Genomic DNA, 21,518 nt, shown 5'->3' with positions numbered 1-21,518 from the left:
CCCCCCCCCGCACTTCAGATCAGTGAGGATAATGTGCGTCAGATCTTCAGGAAACAGAAGAGAAGGAAAGCACCAGGCCCAGACGGTGTTTCACCAGCCTGTCTGAAAACCTGCGCTGACCAGCTGGCCTCTATCTTCTCACTGATCTTCAACAGATCACTGGAGCAGTGCAAAGTCCCTTTCTGCTTTAAACGCTCCACCATCATCCCAATCCCGAAGAAACCAAAGATCACAGGACTCAATGACTACAGACCTGTTGCCTTAACATCTGTGGCCATGAAGTCATTCGAAAGACTGGTGTTAGCATATCTGAAGGACATCACTGGACCCTTGCTGGACCCCCTGCAGTTTGCCTACAGAGCAAACCGGTCTGTGGATGATGTGGTCAATATGGGACTGCATTACACCCTACAACATCTGGACAAACCAGGGACCCATGCAAAGATTCTGTTCGTGGACTTTAGTTCTGCCTTCAACATCACACGTCCCATCCAGACCAAACTGACCCAGCTCTCTGTCCCTAGCTCCGTCTGTCAATGGATCACCAGCTTTCTGACAGACAGACAACAGCTAGTCAGAATGGGCAAAATCACGTCCGACAGCCGCACCATCAGCACCGGTGCTCCACAGGGATGTGTTCTCTCACCACTGCTCTTCTCCCTGTACACAAATGACTGCACCTCTAAAGACACCTCTGTCAAGCTCCTGAAGTTTGCGGACGACACTACTGTTATCGGACTCATCCGGAACGGTGACGAGTCTGCGTACAGGCAGGAGGTGGAGCAGCTGGCTCTTTGGTGCAGTTATAACAACCTGGAGCTGAACACGCTCAAAACAGTGGAGATGATCGTGGACTTCAGGAGAAACCCCCCTGCACTCCCTTCACTCACCATCATGGACAGCACTGTGACTGCAGTAGAGTCATTCAGGTTCCTGGGCACCACCATCTCTCAGGATCTGAAGTGGGACACTCACATACAGTAGACTCTATTGTGAAGAAAGCCCAACAGAGACTGTACTTCCTGCGTCAGCTGAGGAAATTCAACCTGCCACAGGAGCTGCTCGTACAGTTCTACTCAGCTGTCATCCAGTCCATCCTCTGCACTTCCATCACCGTCTGGTTCGGCTCTGCTACCAAAACCGACCTCCGTAGACTACAGCGGATAGTTCGGACTGCTGAGCGAATCACTGGCACTACCCTTCCCACACTCAAAGTACTGTACTCATCCAGAGTGAGTAAAAGGGCTCGCAAAATCACTCTGGACCCGTCACACCCAGCACACTTTCTGTTTGAACTGTTACCGTCTGGTCGACGCTACAGAGCACCGAGCACAAAAACAACCAGACACAGGAAAAGTTTCTTTCCCCAGGCCATCTACCTCATGAACACTTAAATGTTCCCCTACTGTGGAACAAACATGTGCAATACTTCCCTCAGACATTTCATTATAGCACCTTATAACTTTATATATATTTATAATCTTTTTATTTTTTTTTCTATTTTTTATTTATACCTATGTTACTTGTCACTTGTCTTGTCACTTTATATTGTATGTGTACTGGAAGCTACTGTCACCAAGACAAATTCCTCGTATGCGCAAGCATACTTGGCAATAAAGCTCTTTCTGATTCTGATTCTGATTCAATTCCTGATGGACAAAATCATGTCCTGCCCTACATTTTTATTCTCATCCGAGAAGCTGTTTCATACAGAAATGCGTCATAATAGGGAAGAAAAGATTATCTTAACTAAAACGGGGAAAGAATTAATAAAAATGGTCAAGAATTAATAATTTGTGAGAGTGAATTCTTAATTTGTGTCAACAACATCTTTTATATCTATAACAATGTCTATTTTTCTTCCATGGCATATGTGGGGCTTTGTACTTTTGTGTTCAGGTTCTCAGCAACACATTTTGTTCTAATAAGAAGGCTGTTTGTACAGCATGTCAGTTATGTTTTTAATATACTAAAAGTAGTATAGAATAATTGTAGTAATGATGCAAGTCTAAAACAAGAAACATAAATGAAGAAAGACACGTTTGGAGGAGGACTCTGATTGGTCGGTGTGTTGTCTTAGCTTGACCTCAAAATGGATACATGGGGGTCACGCTAATTCTGTTTAGAGTTAAAACTGACTCTTAAAACTGTTTCTGCCACAAAAACAGTATCGCTACATCCATATGCACATGTAAACTAACACTTGCTGTCACATGCAAATCAATGCTGCATTTAGTGCCCGCTCAATTAAACATAAAACACTTCAGAAAAGCACCCATCCACCCACACAGGTTATCTTACTATCACACACAAACCCACATACAAACACACTCATGCCCATGTGAAATGAAAGCGAGGGGTTTAAATTCAGCCAGACTTTGATGTGTGTGTGTTCATATCACAGTGTCAGTGCTCCCTTTAAACATGCTAACGGTCATGACTGATTCATTGACACAATTCATACTTATATGTTCACATGTGCTTGGTACACATTCTGTAACTCCTTCTCCTCAAATGCTACAAATCTACTAGTCAATGCGTAGATGTGAGATTTTGTGAGTCAAGAATAAAAAATAATCTATGGGCCCTATCTTGCACCCAGCGCAATTGACTTTGTACACCGACGCATGTATCATTCCTATTTTGCACCCGCGCAAAGCGGACTTTTCCCTCCACAGACGCACGTCGGTTAACTAAGAAATACACTTGCGCTCCCCGGGGCGGTTCAGCGCAAAGAGGCGGCGTGTTCGGGCGCAAACGTTCCCTCATGCTATTTTGCAGGTTTAGAAAACAATTCTGCCAATGACCGAAAAAAAACAGTTTAAAGTCAGTGGCGCGTTGCGCATGTTATTAATATGCTATTTTAAGGGCCATAATCAATGTAGCGTGTGCACAACGCGCATACACTTTTATTATCTCATCTACACACAGACGCAGCAGTTATCATTTTTGCAAATCATACATTATTACAATTGATAGATAGATAAATAGATAGATATACAGTTTATTATAAAAGCGATTTAGCTTACACATTTACCCAAATTATCATACGCCTGTTTAACCTAAGTTAATTTGGGTGTGTTTCTCCATCCCCAACGTCTCTGACGAGAACGTCGGTCTCCTCGGCTGTGAACCGCTCCTGGCGTGTGCCTGGCAAATCCGCCGTTATAATAGGAATCCGCTATAGAACAAGCCTGCCTGCTCTTAAAGGGAATGTGAGATGACGCTCTGATTGGTTTATTTCACGTTACGCCCAAACCACACCTATGAATAATGAAGCTACTTCAGACCAACCCATTTTAGATTTGCGTCGGGCGCAAGAGTCATTTATCCCGCCGGTATGATAGCAACAGCGCCCAAGACCCGCCCACAAAGTTACTTGCGTTTTGCGCTTGATACTTGCGTTTCAGATCGTTAAAATAGGGCCCTATGTGGGTTTTTTTTTTTTTTTTTTTACTTCAACTAAGCAAAAATGAGAAATGTTGCTAGGCAACGAGCCAAAATAAAAGATATTTTATTGTATTTCAATGAACATTTATTTTATTTCAAGTAGGAAAATGCTTTTGGTTTTGTTTTATTTTAGTTTGAGTAAATGACCATATAACCTTGCTTCAAATTTATTTAAAAAATGTAATTAAATTAAAATTTTGGTAAATAATTTAAGTCAGCGTGTCAGTGGATTTCTTGCTCAAGTCTCTCAGTGTGGGGGTTTTCCTCACCAATGAGTGGAAAACCAGGAGTAAAGCTGGAGAAAAATTACAAAGAAAAAGTGGATAATGTTCATTGTTCATTGTTGTAATGTATCCTTTTAAATTTTACATCAACATTACTTTTTATTAGCATCTATATTAGCATGTATTAATCTTCATTACTGAACATAGTTTTTTCATGTTACCTACTGTGTTGACATCCTTAATTATTGTAAAGTGCTAAAAATAGTGACTTTTCTCCAGAAATAGTCGCCTCAATCTAAAATTTATTCATATTCAATGTCATAAAGTCTCCCTGTGGTGAAAATCAAGCTTTTAATGTTGTTTATATGTCTATGTGGCGTTTTTAATATGCTTTAAGACAAACCATATACAAATTCATAATTCAACACCATTGTAAAGTCTTTTCTCCTTAAAACTGCAGTGAACCAGACAGACTAAAAAAAGATGTCCACATTGGTGTAAAATTACCTCTGCCAATGATCTGACTTATCCTCGCAAGCAAAGAATTTATTATTTTTATTTGCATTGGACGGGTAAGTCCCAGGAGGCTTCCATGTCGTTCCGCCATGTTGAAAAACTATAATAGCAGAGAGGGACAAAAAGCACTAGCCTACCTCAACGCGCTTCCACAGCGCGTTTTCGTTCAGAGCCAGCATCACGTGACTGAAACCAGCTGAAACGGTGAGAGGCGCTTGTCAGTGCCCGGCAAATTTGAAAGGCTGCACTGCACAGTACTTCATAATGCAGGATCATACTTATGCCGAGCCACAGGAGAAGGAATCCTCGTCGCCAAAAAAGCAAAAAAAAAATTTTTTAAAGGAAACGTGACCGCCGAATTCAGAAAACGAGGGTAAATATCGGGATAGCTTTTCCAAGGTGGAAAGAGCTAATGAAGGAGAAAGACTTTGAAAGGGACGTGAAGTTACCTGCTTTCTTCTCGACAGGCAAGTCAATGTTACGGTCTAAATTACAAGCTTTTTTTCATTGCTTGGTTGTGTAGTTCATTACATAGGCAGCATAACAGTAGACGTATAGTTAAACTCGATGAAGTGCTATTGGAAGACATGTTGTCATAGCTTCTTGGTACATAACGGCTACCGTAGTTGCAACACGCATTTGAAAAAGCGGGGCGCTAGAGAGCACTATTCGTTTGAATGCAAAATACAATTTCACTGCTAGATGGGAGAAATTCCTACACAGTTTACCTTTAAGGCATGAAGAATTTTTTTTTTTTTTAAGAAAAAAACAACAACTTTTAAATGTGTCATTTGTGGGGACTTTAATATTGTTCTGTGCATTTACTTTAGATAGTATTAAATTTCACCTATTTTCCAATACAAACCAACAGCCTGATGCCAGTATATGCAAGCTGCGTAACGATTTTATCTCCTAACCGTACCCCAAAAACCTATCACAGACAACTTTCTGCATTTTTCGATTTTCAAAAAAACATCACTACTTATAATTAATAACCAAAAAATGTCCCCACAAGGACAAGGATTTCAGATATTGCCATCTTTATGGGGACATATTGTCCCCATGGTGTGAGGTTTACCTGAACCACAAAACACAAACATACTTAGTTTTGCTACCTTTGTGGAGACTCTCCGTAAGCGTAATGGTTTTTATACTGTACAAACTGTATATTCTATCCCTAAACCTACCCATCACAGAAACCTTTTTGCATTTTTTTAATTTTCAAATAAGCATCATTTAGTATGTTTATTAATCCATTTCCCTCGTGGGGACCGCTGGATGGTCCCCACAATGTAGGTGATTTCAGGTTTTACTATCCTTATGGGGACATTTCCTCACAATGTAGATTAAACAAGTACGTACACACACAAACAGCCCAGAGGATACTCTGGAATGCAGACTCCTCTCATTGTGAATAATATTAAGTGTCATATCATGAATAAATCAGCAGACGTACATCAGTGAAGTGACAAATACACAGAAGGAGAGAGAGACTTTTCAAAACACATTGGCAAATGTTACAGTGAGGGCAGTTAAAGCAGCAGAAAGGTCGATGGGCAGAATGAGGTCAGGATGGGGGACGGAATAAATGGCAAGAAGAAAAGGAAACAAAAAACAAGAAAGAGAACTAGCAAGCAGAATTAAAGTCAGACATATTTCAAGGACAGTTTACAATAACTATGTATGCATGTGGAATAAAATGTTCACATCAGTCAGAGCTCTTGTCAAGATACAAACAAATCATTTTAAAGCTGCAGTCCGTAGCTTTTTTAGGTTAAAAATTATCCAAAATAAATTGAGCAAGTACATAAACAGCCAGTGTTCAACACTATCTGCTTGCCTTGGCTCGATTCAAAATGGCAAGCTTGTAATGATGTTTTTAATTCCAGTGGTACTGGTGGATTTCCGCGGGAAATTTGAGCATGTCTTTGCGTCATTACGTCACATAAAGAAGGTGTCTCGGCTAGTAGGCTATATTGCGTGTGAGGGTGTTGGAGGTGGAGATTTAAAGCCTTTTCTCGCAGCACTTGATATAATTAAACTTATCAATTCGATGGCGAATCCAGAAAGGTTCAAACGACAATCACCAGGAGATTCACCCGCTGTAAAACGCGAAAGACTTCGGAGAAAAAAAGAGACTGCAACCGGGCCCATGCGAAAACAAGGATAAATATCGGAAGGGCATTAAATGTAGTCACGCAATGCTGATGTTGTTAACATTAACCATTTGAGAACAAAGTAACATATAATTTGCACGGTTTGACGTGATATGATAAGCGATCATTAGATTTAATCAGCGCGATTTACCCTTAAGGCGGCCGCACACCGGACGCGCAGCTCAGCGCCGCGTCGCGCCACGTCTAGGACAACTCTCACCTGAAAATCCGATAACATCAGCAATTTTCTGATTACTGTAAATAAATATAAAACTAAATGTATATTGCAGCACAGGGTGAAGTCCGTATATACATTAACTACGATTTGATAAACTATGTAAATGGCGCTCTGTGGCGCGGCAGGATTTGAACACGTTCCTGAGCCGCCGCGGACAGACGCCGAAAGGCGCCGCCGGTGTGTGTACTCTCATAGAGAATAATGTGTTCGAATTTAAAAGAAGTGGCGCTGCGCGGCGCGCCGCCGAGCTGCGCGTCCGGTGTGCGACCCCCTTTAGTTGGGCAGAACAAAATTGGATCAGACAACATTTTGCGGTGAAAATTCTTATGTTGGTCATACTTCCAAAAAGTAGAATCTGTGATTGCGAATGACAGGATCCACACCGCACGGTGACTGACTGCCACATTCTTTTCAAAACATTGGATTCATCCGTGCTGTGTCATGCCGAGGCACAACGCACGTAAAGTTGATAATTCCGCGAATAACTGCGATTGCAGATTTCGAACAGAGATGGCGACAGAGAGGAAAAACTGCGGACTGCAGCTTTAAACAATTCAGTCAATACACTTTTGATAAAGTAGCCTAGTTATGTACACTACAAAATAAGAACCATAATTTTGTGACGAGTGTATTTGTAAAAAAAAAAAAAATTTATTAGCTGCACACTAATGGCTTCAGCTATAAAGAGACAACATCTTTTAAGATGAAGAAAACTCCATAAAAATAGGGGCGTGTTAATATGAAGGATTGCATTGAAGGAAATTGTTTTTTAAAAGAAATGTATATTGTAAATGTAAAATTAACGAATAATGTAGTGTAAGAAAATTACCAGTACCCTTTCCTATATATATATATATATATAAATATAAATAAAATCACAAACACAATTTCCCAACAAAACACTTCATGAAAAGAATTGGTTTGAAATAATATTATTCTTAATTATTTTGGTTGTGAAACTTTAGTGGTTAATTTTCCCCCTTGTGAAAAAGAAGTGTGCTTCATTGTATTGAATGTACACTTGTATTGAAGAAGTATACCTTTTTTGAAAGACGGCGCGGAGCACGGAAAATGAAGTATATCCGGGCCTTAATATTCCCCGACCTTATTGGAGTTTTGACCTTCTCTCAACTGAGAGAACACATCCTGCATTATATTGTATTATACTGAATATTTAATATTAGCCTACCACTAAACTTTGACCATAGGCATGTTGCATATTAATTGTACTAGGAACCTCAAAGCATATTTAAATTTTGTGTAATTTGTGCTACTCCATAATTATGGTTTGTAGCGTAGGTAGGGCCCAAACATAAACTCAACCTGTGTAAAACTTACCTGTGTATCAAACTGTCTCGTCGTCATCATCTTCAGTCTTCTGTGTGTCATTGTCTGCCAGTCTTCAGCCAACCAGCCACTTCTCTTCTCTACCTGCAACAAGATAAGACTTTTATTCACATGTCAGTATCTCCATAACAATCTGCAATCAAGAGACTCACTTGCTAATCACCTGTGTGTCATTCAATAAACTCCATTCAGATTTTGCCTGTGTTTGCAATCTTCTGTTCCATGACACACGTAACTAGTTACTCCCCAACAGTGGTAATGACAAATATATTAGTATCAATAGAGATGACATTCCAATATGTTTTAATTTACCATAAATGCTTATCAGGACATTCGGCAGTACACTTCAACCATATTCAATGTAATAATGAGATTACATATAAAGATGTACTAAAGTCCTACTTAATTGGATCAAAAAATTTGCGTCTTAAGTCTATTCTTTTAAAGTATATTATTTCTGTATTAAAGGGACAGTTCACCCAAAAATTTAAATGCTGACATTTACTTACCCTCAATTTTTTCTTTCTTATGTTGAACACAAAATTTATTTTGTAGAATGTTGGTAACCAGCCATTGACTTTTACAGTATTTTTTCCCCCCAACTATGGAAGTCAATTGGTGCCGTCAACTGTCTGGTTACCAACATTCTTCAAAATATCATATTTTGTGTTAAACAGAAGAAAGAAACTCGTACAGGTTTGGAACAACTTGAGGGCGAGTAAATGATGACACAATTGTCATTTTTGGGTGAACTATCCCTTTAAAGTAAAAGTATGCTAAAGTGTTCAATGGCATAGTTAATGTGATTCTCTAAACTTGTGGTTGCTCTGTTAGAACACCTGAAAATCACCAAAACTCCAGCTGATTAAAAGTCATTGCAAAAAGTGAAGTTAGCTCTAACAGATTTTGACCACAGATGACACTTGCTGTGATATTTTGTGTCCAATTCAATGAAATTCATTTCAAGTTGTCACTTAAGTGTCTAAATAATTTTGAGACCACTGTTATGTTGCCGAACTTAAGTAATGTCAAATGAATTTGACTGAACTAAAGCAACGAAAAAAAGATATTCAGTCGAGACTCTGGATGAAAATGTTTAAATAAATGATAAAACATCAGTTTGTGAACAGCAGGTGCATTCTCAATGAGGGCCACAGGGTGTAGATATAGCTTCTGTAGATGAGCACCGGGTCGGCGTCTACTATGTGTGTGTGACAGACAGACTGCAGGTTAATCCCGCCTGCAGGCAAAAGCATCAAACTTTCAGAGCCGCCAATCAATTATTCAGCCCAGGGCTCATCAGAGGCGATCACAGCACCAGAAGAGAGTACACACAACAAAGACAAAACACACACTGTCCCACACACAGACAGATCGCACACACACACACACACACACATACATACAGATAAACGACAGGATAATTAAAAGTCAGCTTCCATTCAGATTCAGCATTCATAGACTGCCTTTAATTGAATGTATTTGTATGCTGTGTGTGAATTCAGAGGAGGCCTGAAACCTCAGCTCTCTTCACACACTCTTACACACCTCCTCGCCCACCCACTAACACACACAAACATGCAAATTTCACCACACAAAACACCACAAATCCTCATTAACACACACACAAGCAAGCAAATCACAAATTATTTTTCTTAATATGCATGATGGCAACCGAACCGAGACCACTGACTTTTTTCTAGAACACAAACACACATTTACCCTAGATAAATCAACCTGAGGATAAAGACTTTCAATGTTTTATTATTATTATTATTATTATTATTTATAGCTAATAACAATTTTACAAACTAGCTCTAACTTTACTACTATGAGGAATTTGAAAGGTCAATTGGAGTATTTTTGCAACGCTAAAACGACTATTTTCAAACAAGTTTCCTAAACACTCCCTCTCACTCACCTTTGCCAGTTCGTAGATGGTCCTGCCCCTTACTCACAAAATTAAGCAAATGTTCGACTTCTGCAGCTAACACGTTTGTATGGCAAGCCGTTTTAGCTTAAATTGTACCCAGCGTTACTCGTCGTAATTGCATTTTTACTAGTAAGAATTCAATTAGAGAGCTCTACAATTCAATTCTTACTAGTAGCAATTACATTTAGAGAGCTCTCCAATTCAATTATTACTAGTAAGAATTACAATTATAGAGCTCTCTAATTCAATTATTACTAGTAAGAATTACAATTACAGAGCTCTCTAATTCAATTCTTACTAGTAACAATTACAATTAGAGAGCTCTACAAATGAATTTTTACTAGTCGTATGTCTCCATTGACTTCCATTCATTTTTAATTACGGAGCTGTACAATGGAATTGTTACTAGTAAGAATTACAATTAGAGAGCTCTACAATTGAATTGTTACTAGTAAGAATTACAATTAGAGAGCTCTACATTTGAATTGTTACTAGTAAGAATTACAATTAGAGAGCTCTCTAATTCAATTATTACTAGTAACAATTACAATTAGAGAGCTCTCTAATTAAATTCTTACTAGTAAGAATGCAATTACAGAGCTCTCTAATTGAATTTTTACTAGTAAAAATATGAATTAAAGATATGTATAATTGCAGAGCTCTGTAATTGAATTAAAGAGCTCTGCAATTACATTCTTACTAGTAACAACTGAATTAGAGAGCTCTCTAATTGGAATTGTTACTAGTAATAATTGGATTAGAGAGCTCTCTATTTAAATTGTTACTAGTAAGAATTGAATTAAAGAGCTCTGCAATTGCATTCTTACTAGTAACAATTCAATTGTAGAGCTCTCTAATTGTAATTCTTACTAGTAACAATTCCATTGTACAGCTCCGTAATTAAAAATGAATGGAAGTCAATGGAGACATAAGACTTGTAAAAATTAATTTGTAGAGCTCTCTAATTGGAATTGTTACTAGTAAGAACTGAATTAGAGAGCTCTGTAATAGTAATTCTTACTAGTAATAATTTAATTAGAGAGCTCTCTAATTGTAATTGTTACTAGTAATAATTGAATTGGAGAGCTCTCTAATTGTAATTGTTACTAGTAATAATTGAATTGGAGAGCTCTCTAATTGTAATTGCTACTAGTAAGAATTGAATTGTAGAGCTCTCTAATTGAATTCTTACTAGTAAAAATGCAATTACGACGAGTAACGCTGGGTACAATTTAAGCTAAAACGGCTTGCCATACGTTTGGGAGATCTGCCACTCGTGAGGATTTGAAAATGGAGACGTGACGTTGGACACTTTCTACTTCCCGTAGTGACGCTCGCATGGTATTTGCGTACTTTATGAAGCGAAATAGATGCAATATTTGTTAAATACTCAACACGTTTTCATCAAAGAAGCCAGAAAAAATGGATTACTGTCTGCATAAAAATATTAAGCAGCACAGCTGTTTCTGACATTGGTAATAATAAGAAATGTTTCTCGAGCAGCGAATCAGCATATTAGAAGGATTTCTGAAGGATCATGTGACACGGAAGACTGGAGTAATGATGCTGAAAATTCAGCTTTGCCATCACAGGAAAAAAACATATTTTTACATAGGCTATATTCAAATAGAAAACAGTTACTCTAAATTGTAATATTTAAAATAATAATATTAATAATATTTAAATAAATACTATTTTTATTTTTGATCAAACAAATGCAGCTTTGGTGAGCATAAAATACTTCTTTAAAAAACATGAAAAAATGTAACCGACCTCAAACTCTTAAACTGTTGTGCTGCACACTAGAGACAGTATTTGTACTTCAATTAGAAATCAATTTATGAATAACCTAGTTGCATATTATATAATGCATATAACATAAAAAAATAAACATACTTTACCTTTACATATTTATTTTTCATTTACTTATGAATCATTTACATTATATTTGGGGGGTTGTAAAAGGTTTTGTCTCACTCGTAGGTCAATTTTGTCAGTCAATCAACTTTGTCACAATTTACTTTGTTCTTTAAAGTAACAGATGTAAATCCCTATGTAGGCTACTACCTTAAAGGGATAGCTCACCCAAAAAATTCATTTCTGTCATCATTTACTCACCCTCAGCTGTTCTAAACCTGTATGAGTTTCTTTGTTCTGTTTAACACAAAATAAGATATTTCGAAGAATGTGGGTAACCAAACAGTTGCTGGTCCCTACTGACTTCCATATTATGAATAAAATATACTATGGAAGTCAATGGGGACCAGAAACGGTTTAACAGAAACAGGTTTAGAACAGCTTGAGGGTGAGTAAATTATGACAGAATTTTCATTTCTGGGTGAACTATCCCTTTAAATATGTCGTGTTAGTCCTCTAATGTGTGTGTAGTGTCCATCCATAAGTTGAATTTGCTGACGTTGTGGGGATGTGGTCCTGGGACCTTGTAGACTCAAAGCCTAAGTAACTGATGTAGCGTGGCAGATGAGTGGAGGTGTGGATACCCCCTCTCTCTCTCTCTCTCTCTCTCTCTCTCTCTCTCTCTCTCAACCCCTCCAGCTAGTGGGGGGTCTGATTCTACCGTCTCCTCAAACCTCCCGCAGGGCACCGCATGTGCATGTCTGTTCATGTCTCCGTGATATCTTGCACAAGAAAGGCAGCTTTTAATTTCCAATGCATCATGAATGGTATATGTATATGCACCTCCTCATAGAGGAGAAAAAATACAAATTATCTCTTTATTAGCTAAAATATTTCTCTTAGAAAGAGATGGCATTTACTTAATAATAAAATAGTCAATAATGAGAAAAATGTAGCCTGTGATTTGAGTTTTCTAGTCAGAAAGGATTGGATTGTGAAAGTGCGAGTTAGGAAGCCAAACAGGAATGTTGTTTCGGAGGTGGTACAAGTTATTACATTTTGATAAAAGAATGGCAAGATAAAGATGTGCACCATTTTTCTGATTTCATGTTGACTTCTGTTTTTATTTCTCAGAGGTTTCTCCTGAGAAAAAGACCCCAGTAATCTCATACATGTCTAGAGTTTCAGACAAAATCTCAGCAATCTCTCAAACTGTCCTTAGATTTGCCAACCTGTAAATATTCTTTACAGCTGGTTCTATGGAGTAAACATTAAACAGTAAACTATGGAGTGCCGCAGGGATCTGTGTTAGGCCCTCTGTTATTCTCAATATATATGATGCCACTTGGAAATATTATAAGGAAACATGGAATTAGTTTCCATTGTTATGCTGATGACACTCAAATATTTATTTCATCACGGCCGGATGAAACCGCTAAATTTTCCAAATTGACAGAGTGTGTTAAAGATATAAAAGATTGGATGACGCGTAATTTTCTTTTATTAAATCCAGACAAGACAGAGGTAATACTTATCGGTTAAAAAAAACGCCCACAAAACCTCGCACAATACAACTTTAACATCATAGGATGTCCTGTTACTTTATCCTCTACAGTAAAAGACCTGGGTGTTATACTCGATTGTAACCTGTCTTTTGAAAATCATATTTCATATGTTACAAAAACAGCCTTTTTCCACCTTAGAAACATTGCTAAGCTACGTAATATGCTATCAGTTTCTGATGCAGAAAAGTTCGTTCATGCATTCATGACCTCGAGACTGGATTACTGTAATGCTTTATTAGCTGGTTGTCCTGCATCCTCAATCAACAAGCTACAGTTAGTCCAAAATGCCGCCGCTAGAGTTCTTACGAGATCAAGAAAATATGATCATATAACACCGATTTTATCATCACTGCATTGGTTACCTATAAAGTTCTGTATTAATTACAAGGTATTGCTACTGACTTATAAAGCCCTAAACGGCTTAGCTCCAGTCTATTTAACGGATCTTCTATCGCCCTATAATCCATCGCGCTCTTTAAGATCACTAAATTCAAGGCTTTTGGTCATACCTAGGATATCCAGAACCACCAAAGGAGGGAGAGCATTTTCACATTTGGCTCCAAAACTCTGGAATAGTCTTCCTGATACTGTTCGTTGCTCAGACTCGCTCTCCCAGTTTAAAACTAGATTAAAGTCGCATCTCTTCAGCCAGGCATTCATATAATCCTACAGTTCAAACTACAATCCGGCCTCTAGCTCATAAATGCCAGAGGAGAACTGGCCCCCGACTGAGCCTGGGTTCTCCCAAGGTTTTTTTTTCTCCATTAGGTCACCTGATGGAGTTTTAGGACACCATTAGGTCACTTGATGGAGTTTTTCGGTTCCTTGCCACTGTTGCCTTTGGCTTGCTCAGTTGGGGATATTTTGGGGATATTTAATTTCATTTTATCAATCAATAAATTCCTCTTGAAAAAAACTTTGTTGTATTATTTTAATTTAATACTGTGAAGCTGCTTTGATACAATCTGTATTGTGAAAAGCGCTATACAAATAAACTTGACTTGACTTCACTATTCAAATATTTTATCAAATACTATCCATTTTCATTTTACAACTCTCTCATATGTCGCTTTGAAAAAAAGTGAAAATGAATAATTAATACATAGTTAAATGAATAATTGTCTTACTTGTTGTCAACCATTGTTTACCTTATTTTCCAAATAAACATCAAAAAATATATATTAAAAGGAATTGGTGTAATTTTTCACAATAATAATGATAGTAATAATATAAATAATGATAAATAATAATAATTTCTATGTATATTAGAGTGTTCCATATAAGATATGAACCCAAACTAACTTCGCTAAATCTTTCCCATCCATTAACAGAAATTTCCGTCATCTATTCTTTTTTTTTTAATCCGTGATCCATATTGGCGGAAGTGAGAGACTGTAAGTTTTGAACGCTTATATTTTCTAAATGCGAATTTTGTCGTTGTTTTGAAGCACACTAACTTATATATAACCTTAAGGCTAACATATTCAAACTAAAACTAAATAAAATTACATTTTGATTTCATGGGGACTTTAAAAGGTTACATCCTTTCAAAAAAAAATGTATTCTGTCCTCAGACTTTTGTTCATCTTCAGAACACAAATAAGGATATGTTTAATGAGATCTGAGATATTTTTGTACCTCCATTGACAGTCCATACAACTACCACTTTGACTCTTCAAAAAGTTCAAAGAGATCGTAAAACTAATCCATATATGAATTGAGTGGTTTAGTTTATTCCAAATTTTCTGAAGAGACTTGACCGCTTTGTATGATGAACAGATTGAATTTAGGCTTGTATTCGCATATAAACATTGAAACATTAAAAAAGAAATCCTAAACTAGAACTACAATTACATTTGGATCTATTCTTCACTCAAAGCTGTCATACTGTATGCCTTCTGAATACGTTTAATATAGCATAGAAGTCATATAGATTCCTTTTATCATTGTTGTTGTTGTTTTGTAAATCACAGCATCAGTATAATTTATGTCAGAGAAGAGTCAGCATTCCTTTTGTGTTCTATGAAAGAAAGGAATTCAAACAGCATCGGAAGGGTTAGTAAACGATTTTTCATTCAATACATTTTCATTTCGACTCAACTAATCCCTTAACCCCTTAAATGAAACATAACTCCTGAACTGTGAACGTAAAGTCACATTTTCTTCAGCATCATTGTGTAACATTAAAATCTGTACACGTATGTATGCAGTTTTTCAAGAATAAAGAAAAGTCACTCTAAATCGTCTTGCACCATCAAACATATGGACTGGCCGGGGATTACTTCCTCATCTTTAGACTAGCTTTCTAAAGCCCTAACAAGGCAATTAAGAGCCTCCAGACTTTTGTTGGATCTGACCTGTCAATATAAAAGCATTCGGAATTAATCCCAGGCACACAAAATGCTACCTGGAACAGAGCAGAGGAAGATGGCTGCAGGGAAGGAAGTGTGAAGTGACGAGTGGGAAATTAATTAACGTTCAGGAGCGTGAGCACAGGCGTCTGCCTCTAGCAAAACAGTTCCCTAAATCATGGATGATACTGCGCCTCTTCTCACGTGACCTGCCGCTGGATACGGGGCAGTTAGTGGCACATGAAAATGTAATGAGATGTCTATGACACCTTTTTAGACGTCTCTCTCTCTCTCTCTCTCTTTCTTCCTTCCTTCCATCTCTCTCTCTCTCTCTCAGTGAGTTGGACCATGAATGAAACCTGGCAGTGATATGATAATGCTGAGAACTGGGGGAAAGGAAAATAAAAAAAGACATGGTGAACAGCTGATTATGGTATGATCGATTGCTTTTTATGAAAAACTCTTTTACTCCACAACAAAACAATGTGGCAAAGTTGCAATTTTGATGTAGTTAAGACACAACAATACACAATTGTGTTCAACTGAATTCAACACGTAAAAACACACATTTATTAATTTTGTTAGTAGCAATTTACAAAGTTCAATTCATTAACATTAGTTAACACATAAGGTATCATGAGCTGACAATGAACAACTTACGACATTTATTAATCTACATTACTGATAATTTATAAATATACTGTTCATTGTTAATTCATATTTGTTTGCATAGTAACTAATGAAATTAACTTGATACATAATACAATAACTTTGAAATTAACAAGATATAAAAAATTCACCTGCAGTAAATGTATTGTAAAAATCCAAATGTATAAATTATTAACAAAGTGAACCGTATTGTAAAGAGATTCTGCTTATTGTTTAATGAATTATCAGCCTTTTTGCATCTCCCCTTTCATCATCATTACATTTAGTAACAATTTAGAATACTGTTCCGTCGTGAATGAATAACTACACCGGAAAAAAATGTGTAACGCACTATTAACATTCTAGTAACTACTACTAACTAACAAGAAACTTTGATTAATGAATTAGTAAGTAATAGTGCTCAGTTGATTGGTAGTTCACTAGCTAATCAATACTGTTGTTGTTTTTTTTCATACCTCGGTATATATATCGGTATATACTTAAGTATAATGTACTTATTATAGTAATTGCAATAACTGGGTAATAACTGGTACTACCCCTAAACTTAACCTTAACCCATGTAGTTACCTGATATTACCCAGTACTGTCTTTGGTAAGTGCACTGTGAGTACACGTATTGCACGTACTGTAAAATAAAGTTCAACACAGAGAACTACCAAAACCTATATACAGGTTCATTATTAATTTAAAGAGTGCATAATGTATAATTCATTCTAAAGTGAAGATTGTTTGAAACAGTATTCTAAAGTGAATAGCATGATAACTCTCTAATGACTGAAGTCATTGTAAGCTTTGGAGCGTTATGAGAAGTTTTGGATAGTAAATGACTACATCCTTCTAAAGGAATTAATAATTATTTGGATCAGTATTCTAAAGAAAAGGTTATGGTAACACACTAGTAATGACTCAAGTGTTATGAAATCCATCGGAAGGAATTACTATTCAAAATCTTACAAAACCTCAAAAACTCACAACGATTTCAGTCGGGAGTTATCATGTTTTTTTGTTTTTCATTGTAGAATACTACCTTACATTTTAATTAGTTATATTTTTTTCAAATTTACAATGTTTTCACTGTCTGTTATCTTTTCTTCCTAAAATAAAATTCATACAGTTTCTGAAATAATACGGAATTTGTTCTTGTCCTGTGCAGTTTAACACTGTTATGCTGTAGCCTAACATTTCCCACCATAAAATAGTAATGGTTTAAACTCTTTATATTTGAAGACATGACATCAAGACAACACATGTTTTTAATCACATGGTTCAAAGTTTCTCAGTGTTAGTAATTCTTTACAGTTACATTAATTCATTTGTTTGTTTGTTTGTTTGTTTGTCTGTTTGTCTGTTTGTTTATTTATTTATTTATTTATTTATTTTCTCAATACATATATATACAATTTAAAAGTGTGTGGTTAATAAGATTTTATTTTAAAGAAAGAAAAAAAAAATCACGGTTTCCACAAAAGTATTCATATTCAGCTGCATTGATAATAATAAAAAAAGCTGCAGATCAGCTCATAAGAATGATTTTTGGCACTGAACACTAGAGTAATGATGCTGAAAATTCAGCTTGGCTTAATTTGTCTTCCGGGAAACAGTATCTTCTATCGCTTCCGAAAGGGCAGTAGCCTACTAAATGAAAAAAAATATGATCTTTAAACAAAATAAGAAACATTTACACATTCATCCTGTTCAAAAGTTTTCACCCCAGACTCTTAATGCATCGTGTTTCCTTTCTGGAGCATCAGTGAATACTTGAAACTTCTGTAATAGCTGCGCATGAGTCCCTCATTTGTCCTCAGTGTGAGAGATGGATCTCAAAAGCATACAGTCACTGCTGGAAAGGGTTAAAACATGCTGGAAAACCAAAGATGTTGCAGGATCTGGAGGATTTTTTTTCTGAAGAACATTAGGCAGTTTAACTTTTCAGGACAAACAAGGGACTCATGAACAACCATAAAAAATTTTTTTAAAAAAAAGGTAACGACACACAGTATTAATACACAGTATTAAATAATCAAATATATAAAATTTTTAACGGGGTCATTTTTATAAATTCAGCAATAATTTTGGTTTTGTGGACTATATGTAAAAAATCTTTTATGTAAAATATCTTATTCAAGAAAGTACTAAATAAAAAATAACATGCATTTTACACGATTCCTCTTTTTTTGTTCAAATAATTAACATTTTCCAGATTCTGCAAGGTGTGCGCTTCTATATGTGAGCTTATATATAAACTGTATATAAGCTATGGGTTGAATGTCACAGGTTGCCATCTTGGAATTACGGCTATGACATTGGGTGAATGCAACAAAAGCTCGATGTTTTGGTTCAGGAGGAAATGTAAAAGGCGGCTTCTGTTTGTTTGTGGCGCTCAGTGACTGTCTGTCTACAACTCTGTACTTACGGAATGCTCTGATGATGTGTGATATCTGCGCTAGCGGGGTGCGCGGAGGTATGGAAAAACATATTGTCAGGCAGGTAGGACATCGTATCATTGCATCCGGTCCTTATATACAGTATGTATGTTTTAATATGTAGACCCTGATTGCTATTAGGATGTGAAGAGAGTTTCAACCAGTTTAACAAAAAGTATTTCTAAAAAAAATGTATGGTACCCTCAATTTACAGCACTGATACTGTTTTATTAATAACAGTGCCAATAATGTTTTTATTAGTAATTATTATTATTAATACAAAAAAATTGGATAATTACCAGGCAAAATTATTCCTAAGAATTACCCACATATAATTATCTGCAAGGTAATAAACAATGCTTATGAAAAGAGGCCTGTAAGGAAATTCTCTCAAGTACACCGACAGACATGCCTGAAAAAAAGGAGGGTGTGACTTGCACTTTCACACATGGCTTCACACGCTGTGATTGATGGGAGTGTTAAAATGTAAATCATTAATAACACTAGCAATTCAAGCAGGCTCACACATTCACACATATACACAGTGTAAGACACACAATTTCTGATGTGATGAGCGCATGCAGACACAGTGATGGACACTAATGGGCAGTCAGTCAGTAGTCACATGATCTGTGATTGACAGATCATCTGACTCATTCCTCAGCTCAGCCTATGGCTGCTGTGTCATCTCAGTAAATGAGTCTTGAACAGGACCAGTGGTCCAGTGAGCTTCAGTGGTTCCGGCATCCATTACAGCTCATTATTAGCTGCTGAGAGTGGATGTGTGTCTGTCTGTTGGAGGCTGAGTTATACAGTATATCCAGGGGTACCGGTAAAACACTGAAAATATGGAGCTAAACACTAAAACATGTGCTTTGTTTGGTGTCATCTAAATTATTCGATTTCATTTAAAGGGATAATTCACCCAAAAATGAAAATTAGCCCATGATTTACTCACCCTGAAGACATCCTAGGTGTATATGACATTCTTCTTTCAGACGAATTCAATCGGAGTTATATATATATATATATATATATATATATATATAAATGTCCTGGCTCTTCCAAACCTTATGATGAGTGAAAGGGTATATGAATTATATGGGCAGCACTAACTGGTATTCTGTCCATTACCATAAAAAAAAATAAAAAAATATTGTACCAGAGGTTTAAAAGCAGAAGCTCGTTATTTTAAAAACACATAATCAATTATTAAATATGAATTATTCTATTACAATATTTGTTGCTGTAAACTGGGGCAGTTGGGGCTTATGGATGAACTTCATGTCTATATATTTTCTCAAAAAGTTAGAAGTACAACCAAATAAAGAGCAAAGTAAATGCATTAGGTGGGTAATTGATCTATTCTTCATCAATAGGAGACAAAATATGAACAAACTAATTTGTCAAAATCAAAATCTGTATCATTTCAAAACAAGATTGTTTTCCAAGGCAAATGTTTTATATAATGGTATATAACACTTCCAGAAATATTATTCAGAAATGACCTATAATTACAGCTTTGTTATTTACACAATGAGAAGACAACATTGCAGAATTCATCAAATCCATTGCTTATTATTACTAATATGGACTGTTGTTTTTCCTCCAAAAATTATGTAAATTGTTGGAGGATTATGACTTTAAGGAACTGCCTTGAGTTAGTTAAAAAGACTATTACAAAGACAAACAGAATGGAAAGAATCATTGAGAATGCATAAACCCTATAAACTGTATACATTAAAATTATATCATTTGAAATATTTAGAGAAAGGAAAAAAAATGGGGAAAATACACCTGGAATATTATTTTAATAATTGGCCAGTTATTACTATTGTTGTTGATATTATCACCCAGGACCCAGGAACATAGCAAAAATGCCAAACGCTATTTTATTGTCATGAAAAAAAATTCCATCTTTTAAATAAATAAATAAATAAATAAATAAATAAATGCATACATACATGCATACATACATACATACATACATTAACCCACTGTTTCACAGTAACTTTGCAAAGACAAGATTGGTTAGTGACTCTATCACGTTAAGTTCAATGCATAAAGTTGAAGCCATGATATTCTTTTAAAGTGTGGGCCCAAAAAAAAAGGCCTTTGTGAATGAATGAGTGTGTGTGTGTTGGGAGGGGCACCGTTGAGCATTAGCATCTTAACCAATGCATAATTGCGTGTTCTCCCCTCAGTAGGAGGCACGTGTAAATGACTGTCCCCTGGGAGCTCCTGATCCACTTTCTGATCTCGCAGATCCAGCGCTGATCAAAACCAGCGCTGCGGCCGACGTGCTTCAAACAGCCGGGACCCCAGCCAGCGGGGGACCACACACCCCTCACGACAGCTATTCTGAATCGCCAAACTGATACCAAAAAAAAGAAAAGTTTTCGTTCTGGACTAGTTAAGGCAACCGCATGAATATATTATGATTTTTTTTTTATCCCACATAGCAATATCAGTGCAGCAAGGATGACCTCCACCCACGTCCGGCATGTTACGAAACACCTCCGATGTTATCCATCATAGCATGACCCAGGAGAATTCACGCAGACAACAGTTATTATCACCTTCAACCCATCACCATCATTATCATAGCAGACAGTCCAGCGGCCTACAGGAAGAGCAGGAGTTCAGCATTGATGTCCTCTGCAGGCCTGAGGATAGGTGTATTTGCTGTGTAAGAGTATAGTTGAGCATTCACCGCTCTCAGCTACTCATCTGGTCTATTTTATTAAAAAGCTGATATCGCCATTAGCCAGACTCTTTGAAATTCTACA

At 36.6% G+C, this 21,518-nt stretch overlaps 1 long non-coding RNA gene across 1 annotated transcript in view; it reads right to left on the bottom strand.

The window, feature by feature from the left end:
• LOC309511605 overlaps nt 1–9,906 on the bottom strand; it is a 58,141-nt gene extending 48,235 nt beyond the window's left edge. The window contains exons 1-2 of the long non-coding RNA XR_014210716.1: nt 9,853–9,906; nt 7,923–8,015 (exon numbers count right to left, since the gene is read on the bottom strand). This is a non-coding gene — a long non-coding RNA (uncharacterized lncRNA). The remainder of the gene's footprint in view (nt 1–7,922; nt 8,016–9,852) is intronic.
• Nucleotides 9,907–21,518: the final 11,612 nt, after the last annotated feature.

The sequence above is a fragment of the Leuciscus leuciscus genome (genome assembly GCF_965113295.1).
Source record: "Leuciscus leuciscus genome assembly, chromosome: 12".
Taxonomy (NCBI): domain Eukaryota; kingdom Metazoa; phylum Chordata; class Actinopteri; order Cypriniformes; family Leuciscidae; genus Leuciscus; species Leuciscus leuciscus.
This window is presented reverse-complemented; position numbering and strand designations above follow the sequence as displayed.